At 48.1% G+C, this 8,007-nt stretch overlaps 1 protein-coding gene across 1 annotated transcript in view; it reads left to right on the top strand.

Moving 5' to 3' along the window:
- Positions 1–8,007, top strand: part of LOC104985007 (keratin-associated protein 10-8-like) — an 11,139-nt gene that overhangs the window by 1,146 nt on the left and 1,986 nt on the right. The gene's annotated exons all lie outside the window — the stretch shown is intronic.

Raw genomic sequence — 8,007 nt, 5'->3', positions numbered from 1 at the left:
CTGACTTGGCCCCTCAGGGCCAGCCAGGCTCCAGGGTCCCTCAACAGAGAGGCTCAGCTCAGAGCTATCAGCCCTTAACCTCCCCCAGGACTTTAACCCCAGAAAGGACACCCACAGGCCGTCTCCTCTGTGTCACCAGGAATGACAGGGACTCCTCATCCTCCAGGGTCTTCTCAGCAGTTGCTGCCAAGGTCATCCTAGAGCCTAAACCCAGGCTGAGTCATCACAGCGGGTCCAGTTCTCTCGGGCCCCGCCCCTCCTCCAGGCCGACCCTCCCCCCCCCCCCCCCCCCGCACCCCCCGGCTCCCAGACTCTCCTCCGCAGGACCTGCCAGCCTAGCCTGATAAACTCGGCTTCTTCACTCTACATGCTTCCTCATCCCATGTCCTCTCCTGATGTGAGTGTGGTGGTGGCAGGGGCTCTGGGGAGGGGCACACACCGCCCTCAGAACTCCAAACAGAACCTCCCATGACCCTTCCTGGGAGAAGAGAACCAGGAAGGCCCCGGAGTCGGGACCTGGCAAGACAGGGCGCAGCCACCCTGTGCTTCAGGCCGAGGTTGCGCTGTTCAGGCCTCCCCCACAAAGCCGAGGGGTGGCTGCACACCCCGAGGACAATCACGAGGCCTTGGAGGCCTGCCGCTCTGCAACCCAGCCGCATTCAGAGCTGAGGAAACACTATGGCACTTGCGTCCTCCCCGGTGAGGTCCCGAGGACAGTGAATAGTGTTTCCTCAGCTCTGAATGCTGCTTATCAAAGGCGCACTGTGTCCATCCTGAAGGCTCCACGCAGATCCCCTCACAAGAACCCACCATGGGGTCCCATCTGCCACTGTTGCTTTGACCCCAGCATCCATGCCAGGCTGCTCCCAGCACACGATTGGGACAGCAGGACAGAAGCCTCGTGCTCCAACTATACAACCACCTGCTGAGGCATTCTCAGAGCTGTGTGGAGGGCCAAGGTGGTGCCCACCAGGCCCTCCTTCCTTCCTGCTCCCCATGCAGGGGAGTCTGGTCAACCTGGGCATGTTAAAGCCCTTCCCCATTCCACTCCCCCTCTTACTCTTCCCCCAAAATAAACTTCTAGTGAGTCTATCACATGATGGCATTGGCTTCTTGGAGAACCCAAAATGACTCCTGCAGCCTCATTTCAGTGCAGAAAGAGGGGAGGGAGGGAGGGAGACAAGAGGAGGGGGAGGGAGGGATGGAGGAATGAGTGATTAAGCTATGGCCCAGCACCAGAGCTGCACCTTACATGAAAAATTCACACCCTCAGCATGCATGTGTGCTCAGTCACTTCAGTCATGTCCAACTCTTTGCAACCCCATAGACTGTGGCCTGCCAGGCTCCTCTGTCCATGGGATTCTCCAGGCAAGAATACTGGAGCAGGTTGCCATGCCCTCCCTTCAGGGGATGTTTGTGACCCAGGGATCGAACCCGTGTCTTCTGTGTCTCCTGCATTGCAGATGAAGTCTTTACCACTGAGTCACCACTGAAGCCCCACACCAATCTCTGTTTGCCTTTAAAGTACTTCAATCTATTCTGAGGAATTTTGGCAAAATTTTCACCTCAATTTGCATGTATCTCAGTCTAAATCCATAATGAATTCATCTACTCATTTCTTGTGGATATCACCTTTTCCTGGCTCCTGGAAAGATCTTAGTGCAATAAGATACAAAAGAAAGACTTGTGCTAATAAGCCAACAAAGGAAATAATATGAAATAATAAACAGAATCAATTAATCCAAAAATAAAGCATAAAATGAGGAAAAGGGGAGGAAGAGTATGGGACAAATAGCATTATCACACTAAACATAGGTTGTCTGCATGCTCCAATTAAGATGGAGACTGGTTGACTGAGGTTGACCTAACTTTATGCTGACTATGAGAAATGCACTTTAAATACAAAACGAAAATGGGTTAAAAGTAAAAAGTTAGAAAGAGGTATATCATGTTGCTGCTGCTGCTGCTAAGTCGCTTCAGTCATGTCCAACTCTTTGCGACCCCATAGATGGCAGCCCACCAGGCTCCCCCATCCCTGGGATTCTCCAGGCAAGAACACTGGAATGGGTTGCCATTTCCTTCTCCAATGCATGAAAGTGAAAAGTGACAGTGAAGTCGCTCAGTCATATCCAACTCCTAGAGACCCCATGGATTGCAGCCTACCAGGCTCCTCCGTCCGTGGGATTTTCTGTGCAAGAGTACTGGAGAATCAAAAAAAAGCTGGGGCAGTTTTATCAATACCATAAAGTATAATTTCCAGATCAAAGACTATTGCCAGGGATGGAGTGGATCCTTTCATAAAGATAAAATAGTCACTCAATCCTAAATATTGATGCACCTAATAGTAGACCTTCAAAATGTATGAAGCAAATACTGATTGACCCACAATGAGAAACAGACAAATCTACTCTTACAGCTTGAGATTTCAATAATCCTCTCTCAATAACTTATAAAACATGGAGACAGAAGGTCAGGAAGGATATAGACTATTGAGTGGCTCAGTGGTGAAGAATCTGCCTGCAATGCAGGAGACACAGGTAGACATGGGTTCAATCCCTGGGTCAGGAAGATCCCCTGGAGAAAGAAATGGCAAAACACTCCAATATTCTTGCCTGGGAAATCCCATGGACAGAGGAGACTGGTGGTCTACAGTCCATGGGATTGCAGGGAGTCAGACATGACTTAGTGACTGAACATGAACGTATTAACCAGTGAACTATTTGACACTGAAAAAACACTCCACCCCCAGACAAAAACCTTTCATTTTCAATCAAAGCAAAACATGTATCAAGAAAATTCACATTTGTTAAGATAGACCATATGGGGGCTATAAAGCCAGTCTCTGTAAATCTGAAAAGATTTGAATCACAAAACAGGTATTTTCTGACCACATTGGGATTAAATTAGAAACCCAGGGACAGAAAGATCTTGTAAAATCCCCAACTACTTAGAAATGAAATAGACTTCTAAATAAAACATAAATCAGGAAATGAAGAAAAAAGGAAATCAGGAAATATTTTGATGTGTATAAAAGTGAAAATACAACATATCAAAATTCGTGGGATGTTGCTAAAGTGATGCAGAGTGGGACATTTGTAGCACTGAATGTCCTTGTTAGAGAAGAAGAAAACTCTCAAATAAATGACCTCAGCTTCCACCTTAAGAAACTAGAAGGCAAATTAAATTCAGAAGAGAAAAACAAAACCAAAGATCAGAGTAGAAAATCAATGGAATGGAAAACAGAAAAATAAAAGAGAAAATCAAATAAGCCAAAAGCTTTTTCCTTGTGAAAATGGATAAAATTGAATAATCTTTATCTATACTGACTAGCAAGCCAAACAGAGAAGATCCTAATCACTAATATCAAGAATGAGAGATGTGACATCACTAGAGCTCCTACAGACATTGGAAGTGTAGTAAGGAAACAGAATGAGAGATGTGACATCACCAGAGCTCCTACAGACATTGGAAGTATAATAAGGGAACATTATGAGTCACTTTATGCCCACAAATTTGACAAACTAAGTGAAGCGGATTAATTCCTTAGAAGACACAAACCATCAAAAATCACTCAGGAAGAAATATATAAACTGAATAGCCCTATATCAATCAGAGAAATTGGATTCATAGTTAAAAACCTTTCCATAACCCACCTGCCCATTGATAGGTGAATGGTTAACAAACTGAGAAAAATATACACCTTGGAGTCTTACTCTGCAGTAAAAAGGAGCAAATTATTGACACCACAGCCTGAGTGGATCTCAAGGGAGTTGTGTGGAGTGAATAAAGTCAGTCTCAAAAACTGATATATTTTAGGATGCCAAAAAATGTTCAAACTACTGTACAATTGCACTCATTTCACATGCTAGTAAGGTTATGCTTAAAATCCAAGCTAGGCTTCAGCGGTACTTGAACAAGAACTTCCAGATGTACAAGGTAGATTTAGGAAAGGAAGAGGAACCAGAGACCAAATTTCTAACATTCATTGGATCATAGAGAAAGCAAGGAAATTCCAGAAAAACATCTACTTCTGCTTCACTGACTATGCTAAAGCCTTTGATTGTGTAGTTCACAACAAACTGGAAAATTCTTAGAGATGACCAGACCACCTTACCTGCCTCCTGAGAAACCTGTATGCAGGTTAAGAAGTAAAAGTTAGAACCCAACATGGAACACCTGACTGGTTCAAAATTGGGCAAGAAATACAAGGCTGTATATTGTCACCCTGCTTATTTAACTTACATGCAGAGTACATCATGTGAAATGCCTGGCTGGATGAATCACAAGCTGGAATCAAGATTGCCAGGAGAAATATCAACAACCTCAGATATGCATACAATACCAGTCTAATTGCAGAAAGTGAAGAGGAACTAAAGAGCCTCTTGATGAAGGTGAAAAAGGAGAGTGAAAAAGCTGGCTTAAAAGTCAACATTCAAAAAACTAAGATCATGGCATTCGGTCCTGTCACTTCCATGCAAATAGGGGAAAAGTAGAAGCAGTGACAGATTTTACTTTCTTGGGCTCCAAAATCACTGTGGACAGTGACCGCAGACACAAAATTAAAAGACACTTGGTCCTTGGGAGAAAAGCTATGACAAACCTAGACAGTATATTAAAAAGCAGAGACATCACTTTGCCTATAAAGGTCCATATAGCTATGATCTTCCCAGTAGTCAAGTACTACGTGAGAACTGAACCATACAGAAGGCAGAATGCCAAAGAATTGATGCTTTTGAATTGTGGTTTTGGAGAAGACTCTTGAGAGTCCCTTGGACAGCAAAGAAACCAAACCAGTCAGTCCTAAAGGAAATTAGTCCTGAATATTCATTGGAAGGACTGATGTTGAAGCTGAAACTCCAATACTTTGGCCACCTGATGCGAAGAGCTGACTTACTGGAAAAGACCTTGATGCTGGGAAAACTGACAGCAAGAAGAGAAGGTGGTGGCAAAGGATGAGATGGTTAGGTAGCATCACTGACTCAATGCATATGAATTTGAGCAAACTCCGGGAGATAGTAGAGGACAGAGGAGCCTGGCATGCTGCAGTCCGTGGGGTGACAAAGAGCTGCACATGACTTAGCGACTAAATAACAACAGTAAATGATACCCTTTAATAACATTCTCAATTTAACAAAAGAGTAGAGATACAGAAGAGATAAGTGGCAGCCAAGGGTTAGGGATGCGAGTGTGGGTGGGTGTGGCTGTAATGGGGTAGAGGAAGGAGCCTTGTGGTGATGGTACAATCCTGCCTCTCACTGTGGTGGTGTTTGTGTGAACAACAAACATGAAGATGCTGCATGGAGCTACCCACACACATAAAATCGATGCGCTCTGGATGAGATCTGTGGACTGTTAACTTCCCGGTCGCGCCCTGTGCTTGTTATCCAAGACGCTATCATTGAGGGAAACTGGGTCAAAGTATACAGGAACTCCCTGTACTTTCTTTCTGGCAACTTCATGGAAATCTGTAGTTATTTCAAAATTGAATATTAAAAAAAAAAATTCCACCAAAAAAAGGCCTGGACAGCTTCACTGGTGAACTCTGTCGGTGTGACACAAAACACCAGTGCATCCAAGAGGCCCAGTGTCCACTCTCCGGTGGGCCACCAAGGGGGGTGCTGTGGCCTTCAACCGCCCAGCACCTTCTCCTCACCCTAAACCAGGGAGCTACTGCGGCCGTATAATCACTGAGACCTCTGGGAACCTTCCTTCCTTCTCAGCGCTGTTCCAGAACATGGAGCCGAACACCCCTCCCCATGTGGTGTGCCAGCAGGGGCGCGGTCCTGGCTGCCTCCCTAATTCCACAGATGGCCCATCTGCCCTCTGGGATGGCTCCAACCCAATGTCCAGCCACCCCACATTCCCCCCAGGTGTGGGTGTAGAAGACAAACTAATCAAGCACAATCCTGGTTGAGCCCAACCTGGATGACTCGGTGAACATCGCACTTTGATGTTTATTAGACCTGTGATGCTGGAGGCATCAGAGCCTGGACCAGCCAGTGTGGGCACCATGGGGATGACCTGGGCAGGGGCCCGGGGACACTGATGGGTGAGTCCCTCAGCCTAGCTGGTTGGGACCAGGCGGCCTTGCTGTCACACAATCTAATCGGGTCTGGGAGGTGTGAGGAGGACGATGTTTGGGCTGCCTTGTGGGAGGTCAGAGAGCCCGCTGCTTCTGACCCCACACATAGGGGAGGGGTCCTGCAGGTCATGGGCTCAGAAGCAGGAAGGGACGCTGCAGGGGTCCGGTCTGCAGACCACAGCAGGGCAGGAGGGCTGGCAGCACCCAGAAGGCTGGCAGAAGGGGACCACATACACGACGTGCTTGCCATGCACAGGGACATACAGGACAGGCTTGCAGCTCAAAGGCACACAGCAGGATGCCTGGCAGGGGCTGGGCACACAGCAAACGTCCTGGCAGGGGCTGGGTGCACAGCAGGTCGGCCGGCACAGCAGAGCCATGCGGGAGGCACCACAGGGGCTCCCACAGCCCAAAGCAGGGCAACAGACAGCAGGGCAGGCTGGCTGGCAGGAGCTGGGCACACAGCAAATCTCCTGGCAGGAGCTGGGCACACAGCAGGCTGACTGGCAGCTTGCAGGGCAGCTGGTGTCACAAATGGTGGTTTGGGGCTGGGTGGGGTCGAGACAGAGGACAGGGCTGGTCTGGAGGCTCCCTCCCCAGGGTGTCCCTTATACCCAGGCTGTGGCGTCCTGGCAATGAGGCACCGGGTGTCTTCTTTATGGCCACCTGCTGTTTTTCCTCCTCCTCCCCCACGAGGGTCTCTTCCTGGAGCCTCCAGCTGCTGTGACTCAGTTCGGGAAGCTCCCTCAGCTGGAGGCTGACAGTGACCCAGTCGCCCTGGGATTTCTGAAATCAGAGCCTGGGTTGGATGGGGAAGGGCCATCAGGCCAGGACTGGGCCCCCACGTGGTGATTTTCAAGGTCTTCCCCCAATTTAACCACCCTGTCCTCTGTCCACATGAGCACAATCACACTTGTTGCACCAGTACCTCCATTTGATTTGTGATCCAGAAGGTTCTCCCTTGGGGTGGGGCTCCTCACTGGGGGCTGTGGCCACGTTATTGTCATAATCATAACAACCAGGTTCCAGTTCATGCCAGGGCTGAACTAAGCATTTTACATGGACTGTCTCATAACCAATCAGTTATCAACCCTGCCACCATTCAAGGGGCCGGCAACACAGACATCCAGTCAGGAAGACCTGGAAGGTCCTGTAATGCACTGAAGCTGCTCGGTCTCACTCTGCAATCTGTGGTCTTTACATTGCTCCTCACAGAGTGGGATTTAGGTGTGGTGTGTGATTCTTGGATCTGTAAATTGGAATTTTCCTAATCAGATTTGGGGGTTTTGTCCCTTATTTCTTCAAAATATCCTTGGGCTTCAGTGTCATTCTTTTCTCCTTCTGGGGTTGAAATTACTTGCATGTTAGCCTTTCTGATATGGTCTCAAAAACCCTCTTTGTTTTCTTATCTCTTTGTCTCTCTTCTTCAGATTGGATGCTTTCTACTGACATGTCTTCAAGTTCACTGACTCTTTCTTCTTCCATAGCCCAGGTTGTGCTGACTGGTCCTCAGGCTCTATGATCTGAGTCTGTCCCCCTACACTGGTTCTCTGGCACCCCACGCTGTGGGATTTCTGTTTCTGCAGCAAGGTCCTCACACCCCGTCCTTGCTGCCTCTGCCTGGAGCGCTCACCACCCCTGACCTTTCACTGCACCCACTGTCAGCTCAGCATCACCTCCTCCCAGAGGCCCCCAGATCACTTCTCCACTGAACCTGCTTTCTTTTCTGGGCCTCAGGCCCCGCCCCTCAGAATGATTCCATGCATTGATTTTTCATTCACTCCATTGCCCTGGAGGGCTCATGAAGCTGGACGTTTCTACCCCAGCACACAGAATAATCTGCTGCCTGAGCAAATCAGTTCTTGCATGATTACAATAAAGCAGGAGCTGACAAACTTTCTGTAAAGGGCCTAGAGTAAGCATCT

Source organism: Bison bison, unplaced genomic scaffold, assembly GCF_000754665.1.
Source record: "Bison bison bison isolate TAMUID 2011002044 unplaced genomic scaffold, Bison_UMD1.0 scf7180017864037, whole genome shotgun sequence".
NCBI classification, from domain to species: domain Eukaryota; kingdom Metazoa; phylum Chordata; class Mammalia; order Artiodactyla; family Bovidae; genus Bison; species Bison bison.
Note: the sequence above shows the minus strand (reverse complement) of the source record. Positions and strands in the feature narration are given on the sequence as shown.